Raw genomic sequence first — 19,276 nt, 5'->3', positions numbered from 1 at the left:
CAGCTGCAGTGGATGCTGAGGTTCAGGGAATGTAGCATCACCTATCAATAAGGTAAGAATTGATGTGCATACATCAGTGAGACTGTGCTGCTCACCATAAAACAGGTCCCATGACAGAAATAGTAATATGGGCTTTTGCACACTGTGCTATAATTTAAAAGCTCTACTTTTATTTTCCAGGTGAAACGTGGGGGAATGGAGTTCAATTTGCTTCAAATTGCTACACCATATTATGAAGAGACTACAGGCCTCAAACTGACAGGATGCATAATCTTTGATAAGTAATTTTCCAGAGTGCCTCAGTTTTGCTCTTAGTTAAATTAAGATTAATACCAACAACGCAGAGTTGTGGAAAAAAGTATTATTTATGAAAAAATCCAGTATTGTGGCTAAGACAATGTTATACTTTAATGAAATGTTCTTAGTTTACCTACCATGTGACAATTAGATAAACATTCTACTGCTTCTCTTCCTTTGTTGTATAAAATTCCTTTATACAGGTGGAGGTAGAAGATTCTCACTGTTGACTCAAGCTACATTGACTGCAGGGAGAAAAAGAGAATTGACAGGAAATAAAGTACAGAGGGGTAAACAGAAAGGTGAAGTATTAGAACAATAGAGAGTATTACATGTAAATGACAATGAGATGTACAGGTACTGTTGCTAGACACTGGACTGCCTCCAATACCTATTTCACCTTCTTTCTGTGTGTCTTTCTGTTCAGTAGAGGTCGGAAAGGGAAATGTTTCATTTGCTAAATTCCCTTGCTGCTAGAGCTTTAGGTGATAGTTATTTTCCTCTAATCAGATAGAATCAAAGAAGCTTTGGAAGGAGAAAGTAAGACAGAGACTATGCTTTTGTTTTTACTTCCAAACATGGTCACAAAAGCATCTTTTTTGTCAGGAACAAGACAAGGGTGCCCACTCTCACCACTACTATTCAACAAAGTTTTGGAAGTGTTGCCCACAGCAATCAGAGCAGAAAAAGAAATATAATGAATCCAGATAGAAAAAGAAGAAGTAAAACTCCCACTGTTTGCAGACGACATGATCCTCTGCATAGAAAACCCTAAGACTTTACCAGAAAATTACTAGAGCTAATCAGTGAATATAGTAAAGCTGCAGGATATAAAATTAACACACAGAAATCCCTTGAATTCCTATATGCTAACAATGAGAAAAAATAAAAAGAGAAATTAGGGAAACAATACCATTCACCATTGCAACAAAAAGAATAAAATACTTAGGAATATATCTACCTAAAGAAACAAAAGACCTATACATAGAAAACTATAAAACACTGATGAAAGAAATCAAAGAGGACACAAACAGATGGAGAAATATACTGTGTTCATGGATTGAAGAATCAATATTTTGAAAATGACTATACTACCCAAAGCAATCTATAGATTCAATGCAATCCCTATCAAGCTACCAACAGTATTTTTCACAGAACTAGAACAAATAATTTCACAATTTGTATGGAAATACAAAAAACCTCGAAGAGCCAAAGCAATCTTGAGAAAGAAGAAGGGAACTGGAGGAATCAACCTGCCTGACTTCAGACTATACTACAAAGCCACAGTCATCAAGACAGTATGGTACTGGCACAAAGACAGAAATATAGATCAATGGAACAGAATAGAAAGCCCAGAGATAAATCCACGAACCTATGGACACCTTATCTTTGACAAAGGAGGCAAGGATATACAATGGAAAAAAGACAACCTCTTTAACAAGTGGTGCTGGGAAAGCTGGTCAACCACTTGTAAAAGAATGAAACTAGAACACTTTCTAACACCATACACAAAAATAAACTCAAAATGGATTAAAGATCTAAATGTAAGACCAGAAACTATAACACTCCTAGAGGAGAACATAGGCAAAACACTCTCTGACATAAATCACAGCAGGATCCTCTATGACCCACCTCCCAGAATATTGGAAATAAAAGCAAAAATAAACAAATGGGATCTAATGAAACTTAAAAGCTTTTGCACAACAAAGGAAACTATAAGCAAGGTGAAAAGACAGCCCTCAGATTGGGAGAAAATAATAGCAAACAAAGCAACAGACAAAGGATTAACCTCAAAAATATACAAGCAACTCCTGAAGCTCAATTCCAGAAAAATAAATGTCCCAATCAAAAAATGGGCCAAAGAACTAAACAGACATTTCTCCAAAGAACACACACAGATGGCTAACAAGCACATGAAAAGATGCTCAACATCACTCATTATCAGAGAAATGCAAATCAAAACCACAATGAGGTACCATTACACGCCAGTCAGGATGGCTGCTATCCAAAAGTCTACAAGCAATAAATGCTGGAGAGGGTGCGGAGAAAAGGGAACCCTCTTACACTGTTGGTGGGAATGCAAACTAGTACAGCCGCTATGGAAAACAGTGTGGAGATTCCTTAAAAAACTGAAAATAGAACTGCCGTATGACCCAGCGATCCCACTTCTGGGTATACACACCAAGGACCCAGATCTGAAAGAGATACATGCACCCCCATGTTCACCACAGCACTGTTTATAATTGCCAGGACATGGAGGCAACCTAGATGCCCATCAGCAGACGAATGGATAAGGAAGCTATGGTACATTTACACAATGGAATTTTACTCAGCCATTAAAAAGAATTCATTTGAATCAGTTCTAATGAGATGGATGAAACTGGAGTCCATTATACAGAGTGAAGTAAACCAGAAAGATAAAGATCAATACAGTATACTAACACATATATATATAGAATCTAAAAAGATGGTAATGATAACCCTATATGCAAAGCAGAAAAAGAGACACAGATGTACAGAACAGACTTTGGGACTCTGTGGGAGAAGGCGAGGGTGGGATGTTCAGAGAGAACAGCATTGAAACAAGTATACTATCAAGGATGAAACAGATCACCAGCCCAGGATGGATGCATGAGACAAGTGCTCAGGGCTGGTGCACTGGGAAGACCCAGAGGGATGGGATGGGGAGGGAGGCGGGAGGGCCTATCGGGGTGGGGAACACATGTAAATCCATGGCTGATTCATGTCAATGTATGGCAAAAACCACTACAATATTGCAAAGTAATTAGCCTCCAACTAATAAAAATAAATGAAAAAAAATTAAAAATTAAAAAAAATAGCATCTTTTTTTTAAATTTTAGCAGTATTAAATAAGCATGAACCTAATTTCCAGTGTCTGGCCATCTGTTGGTAAAAGAGGGGTTACACCTGTCAGATTGAAGTATGGTAACTTCTGAATTATGTCTCAAACAGTTCTGAATCCAGAATAAATAGCTTTGAATCCAGAATAAACAGTAGTAATAATTTCTGGAGTGTAGTATCATGATCCTATGGAGCGGTTCTCAATCCAGTGGCTCCTAATCAAAAAAAGAAGCATTAACTTCCTTGGGGAGTTTGGTTCAATGGGGTGGCTTTGTGATTCATTGTTGACAGCTCAAACAGTTTCTTCAAATCTACCAAGGCATTTAGTAACCTGTCCTAAAATCCTTTTTTATTTAAAACAGATAGATTGATATCATTCTCTGAAACTGAACCATGGAGAGTCTAATAGAGTTCCATAACTGTTGTAACTAATGGTGGAATTATATGGACAAGCAACAGCTTAGACCATTTGAAAGATATTTATTTGGTTAAGTCTTAATATACTTTTTCTTCTTTAAAATATTATGCTTCCACTCAAATAGAAAGTATGGAATATAGAAACAAGTTACTAATTACCCACCACATATGCTAAATTAGGCAATGGACAGCGACAGCAAGAAGAGAAAACACAGTACTAATTTAAATGTGCTCACAATCAATATAAGGATGACGCATCCATCAGAAGTTTAAGGAGTGTGGAAGCACAATGAAGTAAGAGTGCTCTAACAGCATAGAGATAAGGGAGTGATTGTGTCGGTGGTGATGAGGCAGGGATAATCTTGTGATTCTAGTGATTGCCAGCTTTTGTATAAGGGTTTCTCAAAGCGGGATCCACAAAACCAGTGCTCTGAGATTAATAGATTCTTTATAAAGAAAGCATCTCAGTAATATACTTGAAGAAAATGGGTTAAACTAAATCATATTTTGTTTTTCTAGAACTATTCGGAGCCTATAACAGCTAATGTACATTGACTGTCTCCAAAAAAAGAACATAACCCGAAGTATTTCATACTTTTTTCTTGATAACAGACTGTAGTTTACATGGACTGTTTGTCAAGAGTACTATTTTAAAGAACGCACTTTGAAAATAAAATGTGACATAAGGTAGAGAATAGTGATTCTTAATGAATACAGAAAAATGGCCATCGTGGATGTAATGCACTAAGAAAACGCAAACCAGAATAAATATTCACTGTAAATTAATCAGGCTTTCCAGGTGACGCTAGTGCTAAGTCTCCAATGCAGGAGACATAAGAGGCATGGATTTAATCCTTGGGTTGGGAAGATCCCCTGGAGGAGGGCATGGCAACCCACTCCAGTATCCTTGCCTGAAGAATTCCACAGACAGAGGAGCCTGGCGGGCTACAGTTCATAGGATCATAAAGAGTCAGACACAACTGAAGCAACTTAGCACACTGCCATGCTTATAATTAATTAGTTGCTAAACTAAAAAGTATTTTCAATACCATGCTAAAGAATTTGGAAAATATTGTGCATTCAAGCGGAAGCTATGGAAATGTGTTTGTGTTTTTTTTTTTTTTTAATAAAAGTGAGTGAAGTGTAAAAGTCAGCCACAGTTTAGGATAATCATGTGGCATTAAGATAACATATTACTGCCAGTCCTGATGGAATGGCAGTTCTGGAAACCAAAAGATATATTTTTCAAAGGCCAAGGAGTGCCTGTGAACTTGATGTACTAGAGGAAAGTTTGTAATGTGAAACACATCTATGCACATGTGCACACACATACAACACTAGCACAAAAGTCTGTACTAATTTCTCAAAAACGTCAAAAACATAATTGCAGGAATTGCCTTGAAAATATTTTGTAGTTAAAAATAAAAACTACTGGATTTCACGGCATTGAAATTAAATGTGTTCTTTACAATAATTTTTTTTTCAGTACTGCTCATTATTGTTTAGTAAGATAAAAATATTTCACTTCACTTTAAACAATTTTTAAAGTACAGAAATAAGTTAAACTAATAACTCAAAGATTCAAAATAAACATCCAATACTTATTGAATGTTAACTATGTCCAAAATGCTATTTTAAATAGTTTTTATACAGTAACTATTTTATCTTCAAAGTAAACTTTATGAATAGGTACTACCACTATTTCAATTTTATGAATTATAAAACTAAAGCTTTGGGGAGTCTAATCCCTTCGGCAAAGTCACCACTGTCTGGCTCTAAGCAAAGCTGCTGTAATACAGAGACACAAACATACAATGGCTTGAATAAGATAGAAGTTTCTCATTCCAGAGCTACAGTCAGGTAAGGAGTGCACCCTTGTTCCACAGATCAACAGGAACCCAGATTCCTTCTACCTACTGGTTCTGTCATTCTTGGGGTGTTGTCTTTACTGGTGTGGCTGAAGCGAGCTCTTCAATATAATTATGTCCACATCGCAGTCCATTGGAAGGATGTAAGAGCAGTGGAGGGCAAAGAGGTACTTTAAAAGGGTAAGATCCAGAATGTGCCTACATCACTTCTTCTCAACCCCCACTGGGCATAACGTAAGTCATATGAATTTCCCTAGGTCCAGAAGAAGGTGAATAACTACCAAAAATGAATAAGAGAATGAATACTGGAGACAATTGGCAACCAGACTTAAAGAATCTCAGTATATCACTTGGGGTCTCATCTACTAATTAATAGATATGAGATACAAACTTGGTTCTATCCTATTTAACTCTCAGCTAATATTCTACACCTAAAACTAACTTTGAAATAAATGTTTTAACCAGATTAATAGATATCACTTTTGATGATATAAAGTTATCCTTTAGGGTTAGCAACTATTCAGAAACATTGCAATATATAGAACCATGGCTTTGGTGCACAATGATTATTGTTAATCATAGTGAATACATTTTTCTATGATTATCAATGCATTACTCTTTAAATTATACATATGACTTATAGAAAATCTTATTCTGTACAGATACATCATTCCATTCAACTCATTTATTGGTAAAATCCCAATCCTCAGAGAGAGTATCTTCTTATCTATAAGAATTTGACTATCAGACCTTCAAAAAGAATCCTCTTTGTCATTATTTTTCCTGAGGAGAATTTAATTTGACTAACGTTATTTTAACTTAAAATAGATTTTCTTGGAAAAAGTACCTCTATAAATCAGAGGATTACCTGCATTGACAGTAGGCAATGAAACCTATCTCTTGGAGCTCACCAGTCAAATTTTGCTCATGCTTTCAGTGAGAGAGAATCCACATGCAAATTGGATCACTTATGCATATAATGGTAGTATATTTCTAGGTCAGTATCTACAGAAGTGCATATGAAAATAAAATTTCTCTCTTGAATCCCACCAAATCTAAATTTTAGCAGAGAGGCAAGGATCAAACACAGGGTCAAGGTAAAATTGAAAATAAAGTAATTTTGTACATCTCTTGAGCTTCCACTGCAAGTGATGACAGCAATCAGGGGGTGCCTTTCTGTGCTAAGAGCTGACGTGGATAAAGTGAGGGCTCTAGTCTTTCTATCCCGATCCTTGCACAACTACTAAAATGTACTTTTAAACTTTCAGGTACACTAGTAGTGCCATAAACAGTCGAAATCTCTTTTCATATCATTTTAGCAGTCATTTGGCTGTATCACAAGCCACTGTTTCTTGTATGCTACAGTAAACCTCCACCTAAAAGTGTCAGGCTGACTGTGAGAAGCTATCAACTATCTGCATGGTTGACAGAATTCCAAAAAAATATTCTGCCTTACACACCAGAAAAGGTCTCTGCTTCATTAACAATAGCATCAGTTCTTAAAGATCAATGAAAACTTCCAAATAAATTCTGTTTATTCTTACTCATAACATGTATTTATAACAATGCCTGTAAAAATGAGCTTGGTTATTGATTTTTAATGAAAAATAATGCTCAAATTTGTCCAAGTAATTTGCTTTTATGTTTGTAACCTTCCTCTGAAATTAGTCTTCATTATTTGATAACTTCTTAAATCTCTAAAAAAGAAAGACATGTATACTGATGACTGACACTATCTTTAGTTTTATATTAGGTCATTATATATATATATATATATATATATATATATATATATATATATATATAAGCTTAAAACTATAAGAAAATAAAAAAAAAACTATAAGAAAATCAGTATAAGACTGAAAGCATGAGCAAGTACTTTTTTTCAAAAGACTACTTAATATTTTCTAATTAACACAAGAATGATTATTTAGGTCTATAAAATAACATCAGTTTTGCTACTTTGTAGCTTACCAGGTCACAAATTTTTCAGAAGTATTGTATAGAGGTAATGTGTATTTTGATGGTCTTTACACATACACAAGCAACATGTATTATGAATAAATTATTCTAATAGATTTGATATATTTATTAAAATAATTCCAGGAAATTTCCAGTCTCCTACACTTTAGCATTAAGACCTTTAAATCCAATACCTTTGGCTTGAGTTCTACTACCATTACTATGTGAATTCATTTATTCAAATGTTCATTTATTCAAGAAAAGACTAGTGATCACATCTAGATATTGTGCTAGTACTCAAGAATACAATGATGGGCATTGTAGACATGGATCACATTCATGTTTCTTAGATCCTAATAAGAAGTACAAATACTAACAAAATTCTTATACACGTATAAAAAAACAAATTGTGTTGTTTGTAAATGGAAAATATAGACGTTAATTAGGGGGTAATACATGGTGTAGTGATTTAATCTGTGGCAAGAGAAGGCTCCTTTGAAGAAGTATATGTGGCTCCAAAATTTGCAAGAATGATGTGTATGACATGGTAGGGCTAGAAAGAAAATATGAGCTATTAAAAAAGGATGAGAGAGGATCGGTATTCTGAATTTGGGAGCACTGGCCTATTCATATCCTTAACATCCAAAGATTAAACTCTAACATATTGAGCTTGAACATGGTTATTTAAATATAGTTTCAATTTGAAATGCTTTCTAGCCATTCAGTAAAATAACAACTTAAAAACCTTGTTTTTTGTTTGTTTGTTTTTAATTTTTGACCAGGCAAATGAAGGTCCAGGCTAAAGAATGTATATATATATATATTTCTAGCCTCCCTGCAGCTATGCAAAAACATGGGACTCAATTTTGACCAAAGATGTGGTGGTAAATTGTCAGGTATAAATTCCACAAAGAGTCTTTAAAGGAAAGACTAGAAAATGGACATGAGGGCTGGAGCACAAGCATCCATTTCACCCTTTGAGGCATTGCCATGTGCAGATGATACTGGGGAGAAAGAGCTAGGAGCCTCATTCTCTGACATGTTCACTCTATAATACTAAACTTAATGTCTCTAATCTTTTTTTTTTTTAAGTAAGAACAATATCAATTTTACTTTCCATTCTCTGTGCTGGGACGCCCCACTAAAGCATTTCTAGTCCTTAAATAAAAGCATGCTCCTGCCTCAGGGTATTTGCATTTGCTAATCCTTCTCTTAAAAAAAACTATCCCTTCAATAATCCTATGGCTAACTCCTTCTACTCATTAAAAAAAAATAACAAAACAAAAACCATATGATTATCTCAATAGATGCAGAGAAAGCCTTTGACAAAATTCAACACCCATTCATGATTAAAACTCTCCAGAAAGCAGGAATAGAAGGAACATACCTCAACATAATAAAAGCTATATATGACAAACCCACAGCAAGCATCACCCTCAATGGTGAAAAATTGAAAGCATTTCCCCTGAAATCAGGAACAAGACAAGGGTGCCCACTCTCACCACTACTATTCAACATAGTGTTGGAAGTTTTGGCCACAGCAATCAGAGCAGAAGAAGAAGTAAAAGGAATCCAGATAGGAAAAGAAGAAGTGAAACTCTCGCTGTTTGCAGATGACATGATCCTCTACATAGAAAACCCTAAAGACTCTTCCAGAAAATTACTAGAGCTAATCAATGAATATACTAAAGTTGCAGGATATAAAATTAACACACAAAAATCCCTTGCATTCCTATATACTAACAATGAAAAAACAGAAAGAGAAATTAAGGAAACAATACCATTCACCATTGCAACAAAAAGATAAAATACTTAGGAGTATATCTACTTAAAGAAACAAAAGACCTATACATAGAAAACTATAAAACACTGATGAAAGAAATCAAAGAGGACACAAACAGATGGAGAAACATACCATGCTCATGGATTGGAAGAATCAATATTGTCAAAATGGCTATTCTACCCAAAGCAATCTATAGATTCAATGCAATCCCTACCAAGCTACCAACAGTATTTTTCACAGAACTAGAACAAATAATTTCACAATTTGTATGGAAATACAAAAAACCTCAAATAGCCAAAGTAATCTTGAGAAAGAAGAAGGGAACTGGAGGAATCAACCTGCCTGACCTCAGACTCTACTACAAAGCCACAGTCATCAAGACAGTATGGTAATGTCACAAAGACAGAAATATAGATCAATGGAACAGAATAGAAATCCCAGAGATAAATCCACGAACCTATGGACACCTTATCTTCGACAAAGGAGGCAAGGATATACAATGGAAAAAAAGACAACCTCTTTAACAAGTGGTGCTGGGAAAACTGGTCAACCACTTGTAAAAGAATGAAACTAGAACACTTTCTAACACCATACACAAAAATAAACTCAAAATGGATTGAAGATCTAAATGTAAGACCAGAAACTATAAAACTCCTAGAGGAGAACATAGGCAAAACACTCTCTGACATAAATCACAGCAAGATCCTCTATGACCCACCTCCCAGAATATTGGAAATAAAAGCAAAACTAAACAAATGGGATCTAATGAAACTTAAAAGCTTTTGCACTACAAAGGAAACTATAAGTAAGGTGAAAAGACAGCCCTCAGTTTGGGAGAAAATAATAGCAAATGAAGAAACAGACAAAGGATTAATCTCAAAAATATACAAGCAACTCCTGAAGCTCAATTCCAGAAAAATAAATGACCCAATCAAAAAATGGGCCAAAGAACTAAACAGACATTTCTCCAAAGAAGACATACAGATGGCTAACAAACACATGAAAAGATGCTCAACATCACTCATTATCAGAGAAATGCAAATCAAAACCACAATGAGGTACATTACACGCCAGTCAGGATGGCTGCTATCCAAAAGTCTACAAGCAATAAATGCTGGAGAGGGTGTGGAGAAAAGGGAACCCTCTTACACTGTTGGTGGGAATGCAAACTAGTACAGCCGCTATGGAGAACAGTGTGGAGATTTCTTAAAAAAATGGAAATAGAACTGCCATATGACCCAGCAATCCCACTTCTGGGCATACACACCGAGGAAACCAGATCTGAAAGAGACACGTGCACCCCAATGTTCATCGCAGCACTGTTTATAATAGCCAGGACATGGAAGCAACCTAGATGCCCATCAGCAGATGAATGGATAAGGAAGCTGGGGTACATATACACCATGGAATATTACTCAGCCATTAAAAAGAATTCATTTGAATCAGTTCTAATGAGATGGATGAAACTGGAGCCCATTATAGAGAGTGAAGTAAGCCAGAAAGATAAAGAACATTACAGCATACTAACACATATATACGGAATTTAGAAAGATGGTAACGACAACCCGATATGCAAAACAAAAAAAGAGACACGGAAGTACAGAACAGACTTTTGAACTCTGTGGGAGAAGGTGAGGCTGGGATGTTGCGAAAGAACAGCATGTATATTATCTATGGTGAAACAGGTCACCAGCTCAGGTGGGATGCATGAGACAAGTGCTCGAGCCTGGTGCACTGGGAAGACCCAGAGGAATCGGGTGGAGAGGGAGGTGGGAGGGGGGATTGGGATGGGGAATACGTGTAAATCTATTGCTGATTCATGTCAATGTATGACAAAACCCACTGAAAAAATAAATAAATAAATAAATAAAAAAACAAGAAAGAAAGAAAACCAAAGTGTCTTCTGTGACTATTCTAAACAAAATCACAGCATACATATCACACTGCTTTATTAAATTTCCTTTTCTGTCTTATTTTTCATAGTACCTACCACTCACTGACTTCCTTCCTTTTCTTCCTTCTTTCTGTCATGTACTTATTTTCTTTCTTCTACCATTAATTACAAATTTAGAACGACAATGACTAGAACTTATATAAACACTTTTTAATACATGAATACAATATCATTACAAAGTTCACTCTAGTTCAGTATAGGTTATAGATTACTACAACACCTAAAATAAAAGCTGACTCTTTCTAATAACCCACTTAGGTTTTAAGGGAGGAAGAGCTACTGTAATTTTATATACACTCAAAGTCTACTGATAGTATTGTTCAGCTAGAAGCACCCACCAGCCCATACTTACATAACACTTCAATAACACTGTGAAAGTGAAAGTTGTTCAGTTGTGTCCAACTCTTTGCGGCTCCAAGGACTACACAGTCCATGGAATTCTCCAGGCCAGAATACCGGATTGGGAAGCCTTTCCCTTCTCCAGGGATCTTCCCAACCCAGGAATCGAACCCAGGTCACCCGCATTGTAGGTGGATTCTTTACCAGCTGAGCCACAAGGAAAGCCCAAGAATAACTGGAGTTTAGGGAACATATTAACTAACACTCGTTAAAAAAAGAGAAACAGTGTGTGAGAAAAGACATGGAGACAGTAAGATCGTGTTCAGAACTGGGAAGAAACAGAGAAGAGCAAGGTTTAGAAACCAGGCATGATCTGCGTGTGTTATTCTTGCTTAAAAAAAGACCATAAGGCATCAGGAAGTAAACAGCAATCATACTGAGATGCACTGCAATTTAAGTATTCTCTCTCATTTCTACTTCTTTATAAAGTCCTCATTCATTCAACAAATATGAATGGATATCAAGGAAGTGGGGGTATGTTGTGAGCAAAAATAGGGAACCTGAATGTGACTTTTTGAGGAGAAAAGCATAAGTAGGAAATCACTATGATTTATGATTTCATATTTCATCTTCTGATGTTGAGTTATGAAAATCTATACACAGATGACCAAAGAAGTTTATGTAAAAATACTAAAGAGGTCAATTTTGATCAGATGAATTTCTAAAATAAATAGGTATAATAAAATACTTTTCTTCATTTTAACAAGGAAATGGAATTAAGATAAAGTGACAGATTAAAGGTTCTATTTAAAAATATTCATTTGAATCTATATTAAAGCTCATTCTATTTAGAAAAAAGGTAAGATATATGTATATTCATTATAACAAGGCTTTAATGTTTTTAATCAGAGTAAGAGATTAGTGATCATCTCAGCCTGGACAGCACCATAGAAACACTGTTAAAACTTAGCATTTGTTATATAGCATGTATTATATAAATGCAACTTCAATTCTCCAAGTAAAAGTCAGGAATTTGGCATATTCTTGATTTCAATGACAAGATACCTTTCTTAGAACCCTTGGCTGAGGAAGTGACTGATTTCAGTTCCTAGCTGTATTTGATCTTTCCTCACCAGTGTGCATTCTTGATAGAAGAGGAGGGGGAGGGGCAGGGAGTGGAGGAGTCAGTCTGTTCATATTTCATAAGACCTTTTCTGTGAGCCTGCAGTTGCCATGAAAGCACTTGCACAATAGTATCCCCCACACTACAAGGACCAATGACACAGAATAGGGTCAAGACATGCAGCATGACAGACTTTTAAGTCTGCATTTTAGTGGCACTCAGACACAAAATATTTGGTCACTTTTGACCTCAATAACCCCCTGAGACTGTGGGATAGATCCCATGTGAATTCTCTACTCTTATCATGAATACTATATCTAGAAGCTCTTGATTACTCTTCCTATATGTGACTAAATAGAGCTATAAAGAAACCAGAGTACAGACTGAAAATCTGAAAATAAAGTGAAATAGCATAAATAGGTGGTTGGTAACATCCTACTCTAATCAGTATTGTCTATTACAAAAATCCACACAAGAATAGTCAATCATAATTTATAATATAAAAACTAGGAAATATTGAGAAATTTCTTTAGCATGTACAGTCTAGCATAAGATAGAAAACTGATTATTTAAAAAAAATGTGTTTTTTTCTCACTAAGGCTTGCAGTGATCACAGTCTGGATAAAAAGCAACAGATAGTGTATAAAATAAAGTTAAAATGGGCATTAATTCAATATATGAAATAGAGTTCCTTGTAGAGTTCCCATATAGTAGATTTAATTAGTAAGGACAATTTCATCACTTCTCCATATAACCAACGGCCTAGCATCATGAACGAAGAAGGCAATGGCAACCCACTCCAGTACTCTTGCCTGGAAAATCTCATGGACGGAGGAGCCTGGTGGGCTGCCGTCTATGGGGTCGCACAGAGTTGGACACAACTGACGTGACTTAGCAGTGGCAGCATCATGAAACCTAAAAACTATTGCATCCTACTAGTGTAATAACCTGTCTTTTTAATGAATACTAGTCACAACAAAACTTGATCATCTAGACCCTCATGACCAAGTGCACTCACAGCTACCTGTATATTTTAAGAACAAATTAAGCTCAAAAATGCTATTTCCTAGTAGCAGATATGATTCAAAAGTTTGAAAAACTGCATAACACAAAAATGTGCTTTTTAATTTGCAACAGTTCTTCCTGGCTGCCACAGGTTGGGGTTCCCTAGGAAATAGTGAAATGAAGATGTGACTGTGGCAGACTTATGAGGACAGTCAGTTTGGGGCGCACAAGGAGAAGGACAGGGATGGAGAGGGCTGCAGGTGAGGCCGTGGTGCGTCACAGGCCTTGGCCAACCTTCAGGAAGACCTGAGGCTAGGGTGGATTGGACAGTCCTGGGTGGGGCAAAGGGGCTTTGCATTCTTTTTTTTCTTAACATCTATTTTTAACTGAAGAATTGTTCTACCGCGTTGTCTTGGTTTCTGCCATACAACCACATGAATCAGCTATAAGTATACCTACATCCTCTCCTTCTTGAGGTTCCCTCCCACTCCTCCCCAGCTCTAGGTCGTCAGAGAGCACCAAGCTGAGCTCCCTGTTCTATACAGCAGTTTTCCACTAACAATCTATTTTACACACAGTACTTTATATACGTCAATGCTACTCACTAAATTTGTCCCTCTTCTTTTACCATTGTGTCTATCAGTTCCATGTTGATCAGTCATTGGGTGTGGAAACTGCCCTAAATGAGTGTTAGCTCAGCCAAAGCATTTTCCAAAAAGGGTTGACAGTTTTTGGCTAGACAATCTTCCCACTAGTTAGGAGAAGAAATTGTTCAGTCCTGAGGAGAGATCTGTGTGGCATTCATAACGCTTGCTCCTTCAAATATTAATTAAATACCTATAATGTGCAAGTCCCTATTGGCAGAGGAATCGAAGCCTTTAATGCAAGTTCCTCTCTCAAGAAGCTTAGCAGCATAGATATTACATAAGTACACATATAGAATATATTTAATATTACTCTTAACATCAAATACCATATATATCAATTAATACACTCAATTAACCCTCATTAGCACTTATTTAAAGACATATAAGACAAAATCAAAAACAATAAATATATGGAAAGGAGGAGGCCATCTGCATTTGGGAAAGTATTGGGGAAATACTATATCCATTTAGGACTATAAATATAAATAGGATTTTAACTTGAGGAAATGAGGGGGTGATATTAAGGTATAAAGAACATTATTAGAAAAAGCAGGCAAATAATTATGAAATGGGACCTGTCAGAGAAACAAGGCCAGTCTGACAAAAATATAGGGCATATAAAAAGAGTTTGTGGAGGTAATATCATAAAGAAAAGTTGAGGCACATTTGAAAGTCCAGATTTATTGGAGGTCTTACAGATCTCCACTGAAAGATCACTACCTGTTTGTTTATGAACAGATAAAGGAATGACATTTTAAGATATGATCTTCTCTCTAACTAGTATAGCCAACTGACCTTTCCCAATAATTCCATGTGTTTTCTAGAATTCTGTCACTAGAGCAGACAATCAAAATACTTTCTTTTCTTGGTAGACCTATTTACAGGCTGTTATTCAAAGGACTCAAAATTTTAAAATTCTTAAATTAAAGCATCCCTACTGAATACATAAGGAAGTTGAAGGTTTAAGGATTAAGGAATTTATCCTGTTAAAGTCAGACCTATTGTCTCAAAAGATCACACTTATTAAATAATAGGCTATCTGGGGATTCACATCAAAATTTATTTATCTATAGATGTTTTAACTATATATATATATACACACACACACACACACACACACATTTGGAAACACTATATATATATATATAATACATATTATATATATCTGTATAATATATATTGTGAGTTTCCAAATAAACACAGAACACAATCTCAACCAAAAGAAAAGAGGGGCTGATGTATGCTGCAGCTCTCCATCTCAGTTATTATTTATTTGTATGCCCTGAGATAATTATTTTAGATCTCGCTCTTCAAGCCTCAAACTTGTTTTCCTCTATTCTCAGCTAACGATTCTGACATATACTTTGAAAAACAGAGAAGTAATAAAGAGAACAGATCTCTTTCCCAACACCAGTTCTGCCATTCCTACATTTACAAGTTTTTAATTTTTATTAAATAAGTTTAAGACACTTCCTAGTTGAAAGAAAAGCTATGACCAACCTAGATAACATATTAAAAAGCAGAGATACTACTCTGCCAACAAAGGTCTGTCTAGTCATAGCTATGTTTTTTTGAACATTCATGTAGGGATGTGAGAGTTGGACTATAAAGAAAACTGAGCACCGAAGAATTGATGCTTTTGAACTGTGGTGTTGGAGAAGACTCTTGAGAATCCCTTGGACTGCAAGGAGATCTAACCAGTCAATCCTAATGGAAATCAGTCCTGAATATTTATATTGGAAGGACTGACACTGAAGCTGAAGCTCCAATACTTTGGCCAGCTGATGCAAAGAACTGACTATTGGAAAAGACCCTGATGCTGGAAAAGATTGAAGGTGGGAGAAGAAGGGGACGACAAAGGATGAGATGGCTGGATGGCATCACCAACTCAATGGACATGAGTTTGAGTAAGCTCTGGGAGTTGGTGATGGACAGGGAAGCCTGGTGTGCTGCAATCCATGGGGTCGCAAGAGCTGGACACAACTGAGCAACTGAACTGAACTGATAAGTTCTTAACTGACCTTGTTGAATGCAAGTATTCATGTACTTATCTAAAAGCATCTGATGTACATGTACTCTGTATCCCAGCATTTCTGATCTACTCAAGGCCTTAGCTCCTGCACTTAACTGTTCTCTATCTCATATTATCAGTGTTCACCTTTGCATGATTTTTAATCTTTTTTCCTTTACATCTTCCCTTTTAAACTGATAAGAACAGATACTACACTTGATCTTAGTCAAAAGGCTGAGAAGCGATACATCTTCTCTTGATAGAATGTTTCTCTTGGGTTTATCTAATTCCATTCACAGGAAAAAATAAATAAAACAATGGTATCAACATCAGTCAATTCTATTTGATCCCAACACCCCAACTCTGTAGCACATGTGCCCTGTTTCTTTTCAAGCTCTTTCATGTTGGAAATTTGCCTCACTATCCCCACTAAAATTTTGCTGCAAAGGTCAACACAGACCTCTATGCTGCTTAAATCCAACGGTTAATCATTTCTATCAATGTGTTCAACTTTTCAGCAGCACTTGACTACGTTCTCCTTCTAAAAATATAGCTTTTTGGCTTCCAGAAAACAACAGCCTTCAGCTTTTCATTCTGCCTCAATGGTTGCTTCTTATGAGTGACATGTCTTGGCTTTTCTTCCTCCAATCAATCAACTTTAAGTGTTAGTGGCCCTTGAGCTAAATCTATGGCCCTCTACTCTTCTGTATTATACTGTCTTCACAGAAGATTTCACCTGTTCTCAAGGCTTTAAAAATGATTTGTATGTTGATGATTTTCAATTTTACATATTCTGAACAGACTTCTATCCTAGCTTCAAATCATCTAAACAACTGATTTCTTCTTAGATCTCCTTTTATAAGACAAAAGAAAGAAGCAGTCCCTGACATCTGGCATGTTTCCATTATTTCTCAGCACTCACAACCAGTCCATCAAGATGTCTGTCCTCAAAAGAAATGTCGCCTTCTTTTCAACATCTCCACGGACAGCATCCTTTTCACTCCATCAACATCTTTGGAATATTAACTGAATATCCTCCTTATTGAAATCTGTAAAAACCTATGCCTCCTACAGGGCTTCCCTGATAGCTCAGTTAGTAAAGAATGTGCCTGCCATGCAGGAGACCCTGGTTCAATCCCTGGGTCAGGAAGATCTGCTAGAAAAGGGATAGGCTATCCACTCCAGTATTCTGGCCTGGAGAATTCCATGGACTGTAGAGTCCATGGGGTCACAGAATTGGACACAACTGAGCGACTTTCACTTTCACTCACTTTCATGCCTCCTACAGTGCATTTTCCATGCAAAACCTGAGTAAGTTATAAACATTATGTAAACATTACAATGCCATTTCCCTACTTAAATCCTTGCAATGATTCACACTTAGAATGAAATTAACCACAAGATTACCATATGAATGGACCTTAGTACTTCTATGATAATATCTTGAAAGATTTTTATATTTAACTTCCTTGTTTCATCCACTCAAGCTTCCCTTTACTCCTTGAAGACATTTAGCTCTTTTCTGACTCAAATTCTCTGCTTTTAATTCACACTGAAACATTCATCATTTGTCACCCAGATTTTCATATGGAAGGTTCCTTCACTTAATTCAGGTTCAAATGTCACTTTAAAGAGACTGTTCCTTAAAACTCTATCTAAAATAAAACACTCCACCAGAGCTACTCTGTATTGCTTTATCTATTTTACTTTCCTCTGACAGTACTTAGAGAAAAGTAACAACTCCAGCTACATGAAGCTGGAGCAACTGTGAGAAGATACCTCACATCCAAGGGCAGAGAAGCCCCAGTAAGATGGTAAGAGGGGCAAAATCGCATTTAGAATCAAACCCCATAGCTGCCAGAGACGCTCAGAGGGGTCAACATGCCTTGTGCGCAGCAGAACCCAGAGAACCCACAGAGACTGAGACAGACTGTGTTTGAGTGTCTCCTGAGGAGTTACGGGTCAACAGTGGACAGCTTCAGGGGCAGGAACTCTGTGTGCAACAGACCTGGGTATGGCATAGGCCTCTGGAGGATGTTGCCATTAACTCCACCAGAGCCACCAGAGCTTACGCAGGACTGGGGAAACAGACTCTTGGACAGCACAAACAGAACCTTGTGCGCACCAGGACCCATGAGAAAGAAAAAGTGACCCCACAAGAGACTGAGCCAGACTTACCCGTGAGAGTCCAGGAGTCTCCAGCAGAGGCGTGGGTCAGCGGTCGCCTGCTGCTGGGTCAGGGGCACTGAGTGTAGTGCATGCCTGAGACCATTTGAAGGAGGTCACATTATTTTCATTACCTCCATGACAGTTTGGCCTCAGGTGAAGTAACAGGGAGGAAACACAGCCCCACCCTTCAACAGAAAACTGGATTAAAGATTGACTGAGCATGGCCCCACCCATCAGAATCTGAATTCCCCCTCAGTCACTCATCAGGAAGCTTCCATTAGCCTCTTATTGTTCTGTATCAGAAGGCAAACAGACTGAAAACCACAATCAAAAAACTAACCAATCTGATCACATGGACCACAGCCTTGTCTAACTCAGTGAAACTATGAGCTACACTATGCAGGGCAACCCGAGACAGATGGGTCATGGTGGAGAGTTCTGAAAAAACATGGTCCACTGGAGAAGGGAATGGCAAATCACTTCAGCATTCTAGCCTTGAGAACCCCATGAACAGTATGAAAAGGCAAAAAGGCAGGACACTGAAAGATGAACTCCCCAGTTCAGTAGATGCCCAATATGCTACTGGAGATCAGTGGAGAAATAACTCCAGGAAGAATTAAGGGATGGAGCCAAAGCAAAAACAACACCCAGTTGTGGATATGACTGGTGATGGAAGTAAAGTCCGATGCCGTAAAGAGCAATATTGCATGGGGACTTTGAAACATGAATCAAGGCAAATTGGAAGTGGTCAAACAGGAGATGGCAAGAGTGAACATTGCCATTTTGGGAATAAGCAAACTAAAATGGACTGGAATGGGTGAATTTAACTTAGATAGAAT

General features: G+C 36.9%; 1 protein-coding gene and 1 pseudogene across 2 annotated transcripts in view; both read right to left on the bottom strand.

Moving 5' to 3' along the window:
- Positions 1 to 19,276, bottom strand: part of GRID2 (glutamate ionotropic receptor delta type subunit 2) — a 1,570,085-nt gene that overhangs the window by 1,067,273 nt on the left and 483,536 nt on the right. The window lies entirely within an intron of this gene.
- Positions 16,362 to 16,514, bottom strand: LOC122422423 (annotated as a pseudogene).

The sequence above is a fragment of the Cervus canadensis genome, chromosome 19 (assembly GCF_019320065.1).
Source record: "Cervus canadensis isolate Bull #8, Minnesota chromosome 19, ASM1932006v1, whole genome shotgun sequence".
Lineage (NCBI taxonomy): Eukaryota > Metazoa > Chordata > Mammalia > Artiodactyla > Cervidae > Cervus > Cervus canadensis.
This window is presented reverse-complemented; position numbering and strand designations above follow the sequence as displayed.